This window comes from Pseudonaja textilis, chromosome 10 (assembly GCF_049901715.1).
Source record: "Pseudonaja textilis isolate UNSWEBS1 chromosome 10, rPseTex1.2, whole genome shotgun sequence".
In the NCBI taxonomy this organism is placed as follows: domain Eukaryota; kingdom Metazoa; phylum Chordata; class Lepidosauria; order Squamata; family Elapidae; genus Pseudonaja; species Pseudonaja textilis.
The window spans coordinates 16,488,884-16,502,457 of NC_141999.1; the positions used below are offsets into that span (position 1 = coordinate 16,488,884).

A 13,574-nucleotide genomic window follows, 5' to 3' on the forward strand; every position below is an offset into this window, starting at 1 on the left:
ATCCAAAGCAAATGATAGCAAGAGTCATTTTTCTGCTGTGGCATTTGCGGATAGATAAGAAACCAAAAAGGCGAAAGATGTTGATATCTTGCCAATTGTTATGCATTGATTGTTTGGTTTAATAAGTGGGTTAGAATTGGGATAAGTTATCTTTCTCAAAACAAAGATTAAATAAACGTCAGCTGTATGACTTTGAGCCAATTCCCCTCACAGCCCTGCCTCCACCTCACACAGTTTTTGTTGTGGGGAAAAAAATAGGAAGAGGAAGGAATATTAGGTACAGTATGTTTACCACCGTGTGCAATTTATAAAAAGTAATAAAAGTGGGATAAACACTAATTCAAAAGCAGCCAATGAACTCCATCTTCTGAAGTAATTTACTGAGGATTATCAATGTCTCATATTCCCAGGATGTACAGCTGTAGAGTTGTAATTGCAGGAATGTTCCTATCTTGGATGGCAAACCTCAGATAAAGAATGTTTACAAGCAAATACAACTCAGGCAAACGAAGTCACTAATCTAAAGGAGGATTAGAGAGAGGAAGTAAACATATGTTAGACTTTAACTAGAGATAATTAATTGTGTTAATTACTATTATGCTAAACAGCAATGAAAGTTAAGCAGTAACCAAAGTTAACCAATGTTGGAGGATTACTAAAAATGTGTATAAATGCAAGACTAGACTCCAATAAAGTTCATCATGATTCAGTTGATCATGATCAAACACCTCGACTGCCTCGTCATTACAACATACAGCTAGTCCTCAGTTTACAGGAGTTTGTTTAGTGATCATTCAAAGTCACAAGGGTGCTGAAAAAAGGGACCTACGATCATTTTTCACACTAATGACGGTTGCAGGATTCCCATGGTTACGTGCACAAAATTCAGAGGCTTGGCAACTGACTCTCTTTTATGACAGTTGCAGTGTCCCAGAGTTATGCAATCACCTTTTGCAACCTTCTGACTAACCAGCGGGGAAACCAGATTCACTTCACAACCAGAGTTAGTATTCAGCAGGTTCTGATCAGTTCTGGAGAATCGGTAGTGGAGTAGTTCGGAGAGCTGGCAAATCCCACCTCTGACTGACCCGCCCCCATCTATTCTCTGCCTCCTGAGTCCAAGCTGAACAGCTGGCTCTTCTTTGGTTGCCCTGCACAGGAGAATGGAGCTGGAAAGCAGGCTAGTGGGGTGGGGAGGGAATGCAGATTTTGCAGTATATCCTTCCCCTGCCACCTAGCCACGCCCACCAAGCCACACCCACAGAACCGGTAGTAAAAAAATTTGAATCCCACCACTGTTCACAACCATATTAAAAACTGTAGTATTATAGATGAACTGTAATTCACTTAGCAACTGTGGCAAGAAACATCATAAAATGGGGCTAAACTCACTTAATGTCACTTAATGTCTCGCTCAACAACATAAATTTTGGACTCAGTTGTAGTCATAAGTCGAGGACTACCTGTATTGCTTTTCCTTTAAATCTAGTGTGAAAACTGACCAGCAGAATCTGCTTTGATTAATATTGGAATCTTTTGAGATCCTCTAACTCATACATAGGTTGTGTTTGCCCAACATTTTCTTGGGTTTATGCAATATGCTAAGCCCTAAACAAACCTTGCAATTTCCTGCTGAGTTTGTTCAGAAAACTTCCGGATTAATAGAAAAGAATGTTCATTATTCTGGATTGAACTGTAGAGTCCAGGGTGTGCTCCAATTGCTTGCAGATGTTTTATTACCCAACTAGATTATATCATCAGTGGTGTTACCTAGCCAGGTAATGAAAAGTCTGCAAGCAAACCCAAAGGTGCTTTTTTCAGGAGGCTGCAAGCAAACAAATCTCACATAATAGAATAGAATAACAGAGTTGGAAGGGACCTTGGAGGTCTTCTAGTCCAACCCGCTGCTTAGGCAGGAAACCCTACACCTCTTCAGGCAAACGGTTATCCAACTTCTTTTTAAAAAGCTTCCAGTGTTGGAGCATTTACAATTTCTGGAGACAAATTGTTCCACTGATTAATTGTTCTGTCAGGACATTTCTCCTTAATTCTAAATTGCTTCTCTCCTTGATTAGTTTCCACCCGTTGCTTCTTGTCCTGCTCTGCCCCTTTGAACAGACAGGCGAACCCATTCACTCAAGCTAGTAAATCAAGATTTTGGGGAGAGGCTTGGTTTCACCCCATTGCTCGGCCAACACACCACAGGTAAACCATAATCCTCAAAGCAGAGAGACGGAGGCACTAACTAACTAACCCCGCTTCCCGCCCCCACCCGGCCAGCGGCCCCGCCCTCTTTCCCGGGTTTTGTGAATTTGCCACCACTCTACGCCCAATGACGTCAGAGCGTTCGGGCTCCGATTGGCCGGCCTGGGCGCGCCTCCGCCCCCCTCTCTCGCGTGGCCCGCCCCTTTTTCTCGCCTCGGAGGGCGATTGGTCGAGGCGTGCGATTCAAGCCCCCCCCCCAACCCCCGTTTGCGTTCGGAGGCGGGGAGAGGGGCGGGGGCGAGGGCGGGTCTTGAGGCGCGCCGTTGCTCCGGCGCCGCCTCGCCTTCTCTGGGCTTCGGAGCGTCGCCTCTCAGACCGTTGTCGCGAGGGCCGCCCACTCCGTCAGTTGACGATCGCGGAGCCGCCGGCGGGAGCGGCGACCCAGAGGCGGCGCGGGGGGACCCAGCAGCAGCAGCAGGAGGCAGCGAGCAGCGCCGGATCTTCCCAAGGGGAGGCGTCGCTCCGGCTGTAAGTGCGGGCTTCCTCGCAAGGAAACCCCCGGGCCGTCGGAAGGGGCTGGTCTCTCGGCTGTTGCGGCCGCGCGGCGCCGGATGGAGGACGGGGGATTCTTCGGAAGGCGATAGCCGGGGGTAGCGGCGCCGACTTTCCCCGGGATTCACCACCCCGACTGGCCGCGCTTGTGCAACAGGCTGAACAGGAGCCCACCCACTCAACCCATCCATCGCCGCGCTGGGTTCGCACGAGCATCCTCCAGACACGCGTGTCCGGCTTCTTGGCGTGTTGTGAGAACCCGCCGACGCGCGCGTGTGTGTGGGGGGGGGTCCTTTAGGCTTCTCTCCGCCTTTTCCCCTCTCAACCCGTGTCCCGTCCCTCCCCGAGAGAGCGGAAGGTCCCGGCACCCTCCCGTCGTCTCCCAACCCCACAAGTCGTGGGGAAGAAACCTCTCCCTCGTTGGGGAGCGGGGATTAAAAAGGGTGGGTTGATTATCCCCCCCTCGCAAGTATTCATTTCCTACCCTCTTTAAGCGAACATAGGGCAGATGCTTTTGGCCGGAGGAAGAATTGGACTTTTGGGGGAAAATGGGCTACTTTCCCAATTAAGGAAGAGAATAATAATAATAATAATATTTTTTAAATGTAGAATTGTGGTGGGGATCTAGTGATGTGGAGACATATGAGTTCTCAGCTTATTTTTTTTAAAAAAGAAAGAAAAAATCGGTACCAGTAGAAGAAGAAGAAAAACGAAGAAAAATTGTTGCTGGCAATCCTAAGAGGAGGAAATTGGTCAAAGTTGGCAGGTTTCTCTCTTGTTGCTTATTATGGGATGGCGACACCTGCAGATTTCTGTACAGTGGTAGGTTTTTTTTAAAGATGTGGCATTGTTCTTTCTTCTTCTAAACTACTTGTAAACCTAGAGAGAGAAGAAAAAAGAAACAACAATTTGACACCTTTGATGTGTTGTGTTCACAAATGGTACGGGTGGAAAAGAGGAAGGAGAGTGGCATCTTCCTAAGGGATTGATAATCCGCATTCACACAATATGTTCACCCAGCTTTTCCCACACTGGGCCTCTTTTAGTTGTACAGATTTCATCTCTTGGAATTTTTTTTTGCTGTGGTTGTGATGGACAGGGAGTTAGAAACAAAGCCAGACGGATGGTGTGCTGGCCTAGAGACACCAGGAGATGGGTGAGTTCTAGTCCTATTTTAGGCATGAAAGTTAGCTTAGTCACACTGGTCCAGTCGCTCTCAGCCCAACCCACCTCCCAGGAGTGTTGTGTGGAAACTAGGAAGAGGAAGGGAAAGCAATAAAGGCAGGACAATCTAATTGCAATCTAATGGCATGTATTTGAAGACTTCCCAGATAGCAGAAGACAATGCTATCAATTTAACCTAGGTAGCTAAAGGTATGCAAGATTTATTTTAAGAAAAAATTTAGGTACTAAACTACATATTAAACAGATACAAAACTGTATTTGCTGGCAGCACTGATACATGCTACAAACTGAAAAATCGTATTTCAATGTATGAATCCAACCAGGATTTATAATCATGAAAGCTGCACTTGGGGCTCCCTAAGACTTGGATTTTTCCTTTCCGATTCAAGGGAAATCATTGATCCTTACCTCAAATATTATGAAATGCTTGCATCTTATCTATTGCACAGGTAGGACTCATATTTTAGGGTACCTCTTCCATCCACTGGAAACATGTTTGCTCTGGAAAGGTAGTTCTGAAACACCATAAATGGAAAAGCCGTTCCATCCTTACTGGCTGTTGGCTATGGAAGTTGAAGCCCCTATGTTGGCAGGTCTGGTATAGAAAGTATGTGAAAGCTTTTATGTCATGCAGAATCGTAATATGGGTTGCTTGTTTGGGATTTTATGTGTTCAGTCACCAAAACAATTGTTGCTTATTCCACAATTATAGGTAATACACAAAACTTGCACAATGAGTCATCCAGTTTCTGAGCCTTGTTGGGAATTTTTAATACAAGATAGATTGTAACCTTTCATTTTTTACCTAAGCATCCAAGATTTCCAGATTATATAAATGTTCTTCATAATTGAAGAGCTTTTTTGGCTCATTCAAATCCTCCTTAAATGAATGCATCTTTTTCTTGTTTTATCTTGGAGGTTTTCAGCAAAGACAGTCTTGACTTTTCTTACAGTATATTTCAAACTTGAATGTTTAGTACTTTTCAAGGCTGAAATCCTATGCTGTAAGGTAAAAGAAAATAGATTTTTGTTTCTTGTAAGCCTTCATTTGTATATTATTAGAGGCTGCAGATTGCCATTCCTTTTGCGAATAGAATAGAATAGGTAGCAATAGGTAGCAATAGGTAGCAATAGATAACAATAGAATATATAGTAATAGCACTTAGACATATATATTGCTTTATGGTGCTTTACAGCAGCCTCTAAGCGATTTACAGATTCAGCATATTTCCTCCAACAATCTGGCTTCTCATTTTACTGACCTCGGAAGGATGGAAAGCTGAGTGGGTCAGGATCGAACTGCTAGCAGTCAGCAGATTTCGCCTGCAATTCTGCATTGTAACCAGTGCACCATCACGACTAATGAGAATAAGAATAGAATTCTTTATTGGCCAAATGAGATTGGACATGCAAGGAATTTGTCTCCGATGCATAAGCTCTCAAAGTACATGCAAACAACAAGGTAATACAATCATAAGTTACCAATAGGAGAAGGTAATAGGAAGGATGGGAAGGATAATAGCATTACAGCCCTACTACATGAGTAAATATCTGTAGGCATAAGTCTGCTGTGGGAGTTGGGTGATGGCATGGGGGAAAAATCTGTCTTTGTGTCTGGCAGTTTTGGCATGCAATGCCCTGTAGCCTCATCCCTAGGGGAGGAGTTGAGACGGTTTATGTCCAGGATGTGAGGGTGGTCTGTAGACATTTTCTGAGCCCTCTTTCTATCTCGTGCAGTATACAAGTCCTCAGTGGAAGGCAGGTTGGTTGCAGTTGTTTTTTTCTGCAGTCCTAACTGTCAGTTGGCGGTTTGTAAGGTACAACATTCTTTACATGCATTCTGTAATGCTCAGTTATTTCCCTTTTGTCTGCCAATTCTTAATATTGGCTTTTGGATGGAGCTTTTCTGAACAACATAAAAACTAATTTCTCAGAGATTTTTGTCTGTATGGATGCAGTCCATGCCTAGGACTCTCACCCAACATAAGCCCCCATAGATCCAATAAGGCAGTGATATTCCAATTGGATCATGGCTTGCATTATAGCAGTTTATTTTGTAATTCTAAGTAGAAGAAGTGTGTATATACTGGAGTGGGGTTTCCATGTCAGTTGTGAGTTACTCTTGCAGCTAAGCTGTTTGTTGTCATGCTGGTTCGTAAGTACAGATAATCTGTGACTTACGACTGACTGTTCATTTAGCCAAACGTTTAAAATTACACTGGGGCTGAAAAACAATAATGGCGTAGGACCCATCTTCAAAGCTTACGACTGTTGCAGTGTCTCTGCAGTAATTTGATAACAATCCAGGCACTTGGCAAATGGTTGCATTTATGACAGTGGGAGCACCCTGGAATCACGTGGTTGCCAATTGTGGCCCTCCTAGTCAGCAATGGGGAAGCCAGCAGGGAAGCATCTAAATTGGCATCATGTGATGCCTTGCTTCATGACCACAGCAAAAATATCGTAAAATCGGGTACAATTTCATGTGATGTCTTGCTTAACAATCACAATGTTTACCTACTGACGAATTAGCTGATCAATTACCAGTCAACGACTGCCTGTATCCCAGTGAACAGTTTATAGGTATTATAGAAGTATGAAAAGAGGCTGTTTTGCAAATATATTTTTTTTGTTTCTTTACATTTCCTCCCCTTCTCCCCCCCTCCAAATTTGTTTCATTGTAAGAAGGAAATATGTTGGTTAATTTTAGACTTGAGTCTGTGGGCAGAGAACTATCACTCTTGGTTTTACTGTGCAGCACCTCATAATTTTAGATGCTTTATAAATAAAATAGCATGATGGCTTCAGCTGTTGGGCTTGAAAGGGTTTTTTTTTTTTTTGGTCTGATCGTTCAGGCTTCCTAACCTTCAACCTGACCAGATTGTTAAAATAAAGGGGGGATAAAACAACAGCAAAAAGAAAATGTCAGGGATGGGGAGAGAATAATATTTCTTTTTCTGACTTTCTCCTGAAGTCTTGGAAGTAATTTCCCTGCTTTGTTTCTTCTAAAGTATCCCGTTAAGAGTGACCTCAAAGTCAGTAAAAGGCAAAAATTTCACAAACTGGGCTTAATTGATTACTTCACTGGTTCTCATCCTGTGGAGCCCTGGGACGTTTTGAAGGTTTGAAATCTTGTTATGATTTAAATCTCAAGCCTTGGGGTGTTTGTGGCCATGGTCGGTGGCCACAAAAGGCATTTAAAGGAGTGAAAAAAGTGAGTTATGACCATTTTTCACACTTAACAACCATAGCAGCATCCCCAGGGTTACATGATCAAAATTTGGACGCTTGGCAACTAGTTCATGCTTATGACAGTCGCAGTGTCCTGGGATTATGTGATTCCCCTTTGCGACCAGATTCACTTAAAAACCGTGTGACTAACTTAACAATAGTGGTGGTTCACTTAACAGCTGTGGCAAGAAAGATCGTAAAATGAGGCAAAACTCGCTGAATAAATGTCCTGCTTAGCAACAGAAATTTCAGGCTCCATTGTGGTTGTAAGTCGAGGACTACCTGTAATTCCTGGATAGCTCCTTGATACTGGGAACAGCACAGAAGCTGTTTGCCGTTGCCTTCTTTCTAATGCAGGTTTTGTTTTGTTTTTCATGTACCAAACTAAGACGCAGGTCTGGGATTTTGAGATAGCGTTTAATCTCCCATCCAAATGCAAGTGAAGTCTGAGCCCTCCTTAGAGTCAGCCTTCCCTCCTTGCTGGGGAGAAAACCACAGAAGTGTGCATTTCACTTATGAACTCTGGACTGGCAAACTTTCCAAAAGCTAAGGTTTATAAGCTTGATGGTCCGAAGTTCAGAAGCAAGATGCACACTCCCGTGGTTTTCTCCCAACAGTTGTATTTTAATGACTGCTTCTGTTGGAACAATTTTACACTCCGCCTGTTTTTAATGGCGGTAAACTGCCTCAAAGTTTATTCTGAACAGAAAGGCAAGGATGTAAATTCAGTAATTAATTTTAAAAAAAGTAACTCTGAACATAGACTTTGTGTTTTGTGGTGGTGGCCATGGCAGCAGATGAGTTTTGCTCCATTAATTTCAGTCTTTCCTCTGTTCTCTCGTCTGTTTACCTTTGAAAGTTACCAAAGTCTGTGGCCATTGCCATTCCTGATGATAGCAAATTGCATTGGATATAACTTTTGCATTGCACGAAGAAACACATATGTAATTTGTTTTGCATCTCTAACCAATCATTTTTCTTTGGGTGATTCTGAATGGTTATTATAGTAACAGGAAATTCTCTCTAGCTTCCTTCAATTCTATTTCAGAATAGAATAGAATAGAATAGAATAGAATAGAATAGAATAGAATAGAATAGAATAGAATAGAATAGAATAGAATAGAATTCTTTTACTGGCAAAGTGTGATTGGACACACAAGGAATCTGTCTTGGTGTGTATGCTCTCAGTGTACATAAAAGAAAGCCACTATCTTATTCCCTTTTCCCAAGGAAAAGTAAGACACATTTTAGCATTCCCCGCATAAAAATCTATTTTAACACTTGGATCAGCTTGGTTAATCATTTTCTGTATGGTTTCTAATCTCTGAACCAGGATAGACAAAACTTAGGTTCGATTGTGAAGTCCCTTTGTTCTGGTGAGCATGTGCATGTCCGTACATATACTTTTTAATAGCTAACTCAGATTTATGGTCTTTTTTTCTTCTGTGCAGATTGCAACAGTTCTTTTCCACAGATACACAAACAAAACTGTGTTTCATTACTATTTCATTGCTGTGCTTTAGGACCAGAGCCCAGGAGAGAGAAATGGAAGGAAAGCAGTTTTTAACTAAAATTTAAGGGGAAGAAAACCAAGGGGAATTGGTTGACAGGAATTCATCTTTAGAAATTTGGAGGAGTGTTCCTTTGTTTAGCACTATTTAAATAAAGCCTGGAATGCCATTGCATTCCGCTCCTGTATGAACAGAATAACAAAGTTGGAAGGGACCTTGGAGGTTTTCCACCCACCCTGTACCACTGATGGTGAACCTACGGCATGTGTGCCACAGGTGGCACGCAGAGCTATTTGTGCGGGCCATGCCAAACTTACCTGCACTGCACACGTGTGTGCCTCCCAGCTGATTTTCGGCTCGTTTGAGGCCATTTTCGCCCTCCTGGATGCTCAAGGGAAGCCTTTGCAGCCTTGGGAGGCTGAAAAACGGGCCTTCTGGAAATACCAGAAGTGCCGAAATGGGCCTGTTTTCAGCCTCTTGCGGCTCCAGTGGGGCGAAAATGGCCTCAAAAATCAGCTGGGACGTGTACACATGCGCAGTGCAGGTAAGGGGGGGCGAGGTTGTTGCATGTGCATGTGCAGGGGGCATTGCATTGTGGGTGGGTGTGCTTAGATGATCTCTAAGATAGCTTCTCCTGTAACATCTAAAGGACTTGGCAGAATGAAGGGTGAAATGAATTACGTTGTAGAACAAAAATTACATGATCCCAACACAGGCACCATGGCCTCATGTTTTAAGAGAATGAGTAAGGGTGTACTTGAGAGCATGGGGTATATGAAGTGGTAGGATTCAACTGTTACAATCAAATCAAATACAAATAGGAAGAGAATGAAATAGGAAGAGACTGTTGCTCCTGTAAAGAGCTTAAGAAACTATTAGAAAGCAAGCCTTCCTTTTTCCTTAACAATTTCCATGATGATATTAATTGTCCCTATTTACTATGGCAACTTCCTATTTTGAATGAATGGCACACAAGCAATGTTATCTTGAGTTAGCCTGTTCAGAAATAATCGTGAGGATGTCACCCTTGTTTGTAAAGATGGATTGTTGAGCAAGAGTCCTTTTTGACTCTTCTTAGAAACCATACAGATTTTAAAGATTGGAAGACTTTAAAATGACCTCTGGATAACTCTTAAGGGACTTTGGAGTGGCTTTTTCTAGATTATATTTAGAATATAATTTGGGGTCACTTACTACAGGTATAGTACATGCCTTCTGAGTGTTGTGTGGGGACTGGATTCTAAAAAGGAGTGGTTATTTTATTTTGGTTAAAATTGCAGCGAATTTACCATATTATTTACTCTGCAATCATATTTGTATACTTTCTCCTGTTACATTAAAAATGACAGTTCAGTGTGTGTCAACAAATGATTTGGGGATTCATACTGTGTTAACTATGGTTCTTATTTATCCTAGCTTGAAGTTTTGAATTTTTTTGGTTCCTTAACCCTATTCAATTATTCATAATTAATGATGTATGGAAATTATAACCACTGACAGGTTTTTAAATCTCCTGTATGTTTATCTCTTGTATATTTATTTACCTTTTAAAATTCTCGTCATTTTTTTGATCTGTAAAAAAAAGTAAAACTTTTACATGAAAAAAACAAGCAAATGCAAAATTACATTGCAGCCACTTTTAAAGAAGTGGAGTCTCTCTAAAAGCCTTTCAGAGTTGCATGCTCTTCTGGGAGAATTTTAAAAAAAAGTTCCTAGAAGAATTCACGGATTCAGATGAAGCCACTGGATTGTCTTTTGAAAGCATTAAATCAAGATCAGTGGACTTCAAAAAAAAAGTGCATTACACATATCCTTGAATATAAGTTGTCAAAATGTATTGGATGTTGTTTGCAAGCTGGGCCTTTCTTTCTTTCTTTCTTTCTTCCTTCCTTCCTTCCTTCCTTCCTTCCTTCCTTCTTTCTTTCCTTCCTTCCTTCCTTCCTTCCTTCCTCCCTCCCTCCCTCCCTCCCTCCCTCCCTTCGTTTTAAAAAAAAAACCCTTCTTTGAGATCAGATAGCCCTTTAAGAAAAACTAGATCCAAGAGTGGAATCTTGGTAACCTATCGTTGTCTAAGCAACGTTGTTGTATAATCTAAGCAAAGTCTGCTCTGGGGGATTGGAGTTAATGAGCCATTGCTTAACTCTCCTATGGCTTTTGTGTTTTTCCCTAGAGAATAATAAGTAAAATAGGCAGCCAAGAATTAGTCTAGGAGCTACAGAAAAGCTTCCAAGTAATGGTTGGGTTCTTGAGAAGGATTTTCTTGTTTTGTTGTTCGAGTTGAGTTGAGTATCACTCCATCCGTGTTATTGTAGTGAATGCCGGGCTCATCTTCAGGGGGAAAAAAATTGGGAACATTTAGCAAATGATACGAGCTGGTTCAGAGAACTGTTATCTGTTGGAGAAAGTGACATCTGGTATTGACTAAGTTCTACCCTTCTTCTGAAGGCACTACACATTCTGGACGTGTTTCCCCACTCCTCCCCCCCCCCTCCTCCCTCCCTTCCATCCACCCACCCTTCCGATTTCCTGGTTTTGCTCTGCACCAGCAGCGTTCCATTTCCTGTTTAAATTGGCTGAATACTATTGGCTCGAAAGGGCTATATATTACTCTGAGTAAATGCCAACTTTTCCCGGTCTGCCTTAGGGGGTTGCTAGTCTGGCTGCATGCCCCAGTTCTAAGTTGTCCCATCTTTTTAGTGTCCTCTGATTCACGGCAGAAACTCTATTGAAATTGGAATCAGACAAATCCTGCACTCCAGGAAATGAGGTTTTACCATAGTTCTGCTGAATAAACAAAGCTGCCCTTAATGTGAGTCAGGCTGCCATATACATTTGCTTAATAAATAAATGTATATATTTTTATATATGTTGGCACAGTATTTTTTTAAAAAGATTTCTCAGGTGGCCACGTAGCCGAGGAATTAACAAGCTGGATAGGTCCCGTTTCTCTCTGAAGACCAGCAATTTCAGGTATTATTATTTTTTTGGTACAGTATTGCTTTATCCTTAATGTGAAGCGCTTCTAATTTCTGAATGAACTGATGGGAGACTTGGAAAAATGCTGTCCTCAAATTAAAGAGCCAAGGTGCTTCTTCAGGTGTGAACTGAAAGGTTGATTCATGGCAGTCTCTCTGCCCAATATGGACTCCAGGAAACTTTGCCCTGTATCCCAGAAGGCACCTAACTTTAGACATGAATGCAGAGCTGTAAGTTAAGAATTGGACCCTTCTGTGTTCAGCCGTAAGGAACCACAGCAATATACTTTCCAGGTTTTGCAATCTTAAGCTGGCTGGGATGTGTGATGACTTGGGGTATGACACAAAAGCAACGAAGTCACAAAAGTAGGTAAAGTCCCCTTAATACCTCCAACTTGGCCCCCAATGTCCAGTTATCATCAGCTGGAGAAAAAACTCTCCCAAGGGCAGTTTTTAAAAGGAAGAAATTCAGTCCAAACCCAAAGTACATCTAAATTATAAATGAAAACCAACACAAATCATGCTGCAGCAATTAATGAGACAGGGCAGGATAAGGAATTGCAGACTTCAAAAGATAATGAAACACACACAGTTGGGAGGACACCATAACCCAGATAAGATTTGACAAGCAAAGATAATTCATGCTTTGCTTCCAGCAAAGTGCTGTACGCAAATGCCCCTTTTAAATCCTGTTTTCCCAGCTGCAGTTAATGAAGGAAATCAGAGCCCTTTTCTCCCCTGTAACTCACGTTGCTCCCTTCTCCATTCCTCCCTGCGTGCCCTAGGATGAAGAGGAAGTGGGCCTGGGTCTTCCTCTGAATGCCCAGCCAGACTGTGCCCTTCCCCAGTTTCCTCCACAGCCACCGGAGCCACACTCCCACTCCCTGTCAGCTGCTCAACCTCCCCCTCAGAATCAGATTCCAACAGAGGCATGACAGGATGCAACTGATAAAGTTGGCTAAAAATGCCAGGTTGATTTCATTCGATGGTAGTCAGTAAGGCAGTTTATGGTGCACATTAATTGTTAGAGGGGGAAAAATCCCCTCAGTCTTGTCAATGCAGAGTGTTTCCTTGAAAGTCATCTCAGCTTTGAAATGGGGACTGCTTAGAGTAGAGTTGGGGTCTCTGTTTAGGGTTCTTTTTGTCTTCTGAACATTAAAAGTCAGAGAATGGGGTCAACCTATTCTCCAGAGCACCTGAAGGCAGGACAAGTAGAAATGGGATAGAAACTAATCAAAGAGGGAACCAACCTAGAACTAAGGAGACATTTCCTGACAATTAGAACTATTAATCAGTGAAAAGATTTGGCTCCAGAAGCTGTGGGTGCTTCATCACTGGAAGCTTTTAAGAAGAAATTGGACAACTATTTGTCTGAAATGGTATAGGGCAGTGGTGGCTAGCCTTTTTGGACTCCTGTGCCAAAAATTGTGTGTGTGTGTGTGTGTGTGCACAGAAGTGCCAGCACCCAGAAGGCAATGCGCCCCCCACTCCTTGCGCATGCATGCACAATCCCCCCTGCCGTCCCCTTATCTGCACTGTACCTCCTAGCTGATTTTCGGCCTGTTTGAGGCCTTTTTCAGCCTCCCAGAGGCTTGAGGACAGCTTCTGCAGCCTTTGCAGGCTGAAAAATAGGCCCATTTCGTCACTTCCGGTATTATAGGAAGTGATGAAACTGGCCTATTTTTTCAGCCTGCAAAGGCTGCAGAAGCTGTCCTCAAGCCTCTGGGAGGCCGAAAATCACCTGGGAGACATGCACATGCGCAGTAAGGTAAGTTTACCTGTGGCTTGCATGCCGGCACAAATAGCTTTGCATGCCACCTGTGATGTATGCCATAGGTTCACCATCACAGGTATAGGGTTTTCTGCCTGAGCAGGGGGTTGGACTAGAAGACCTCCAAGGTCCCTTCCAACTCTG

At 42.7% G+C, this 13,574-nt stretch overlaps 1 protein-coding gene across 2 annotated transcripts in view; it reads left to right on the forward strand.

The window, feature by feature from the left end:
* The first annotated feature begins 2,493 nt into the window (after positions 1 to 2,493).
* The window catches only part of LOC113437428 (beta-1,4-galactosyltransferase 3-like), a 32,676-nt gene continuing 21,595 nt past the window's right edge, over positions 2,494 to 13,574 (forward strand). The window contains exons 1-2 of one of the 2 annotated variants that reach the window (XM_087939901.1): positions 2,571 to 2,733; positions 11,577 to 11,654. The gene's annotated coding sequence lies outside the window, so the exon portion shown is untranslated. Of the gene's footprint in view, positions 2,734 to 11,576; positions 11,655 to 13,574 lie in introns of both variants that reach the window. The other variant, XM_026702406.2, reaches the window with a different exon arrangement.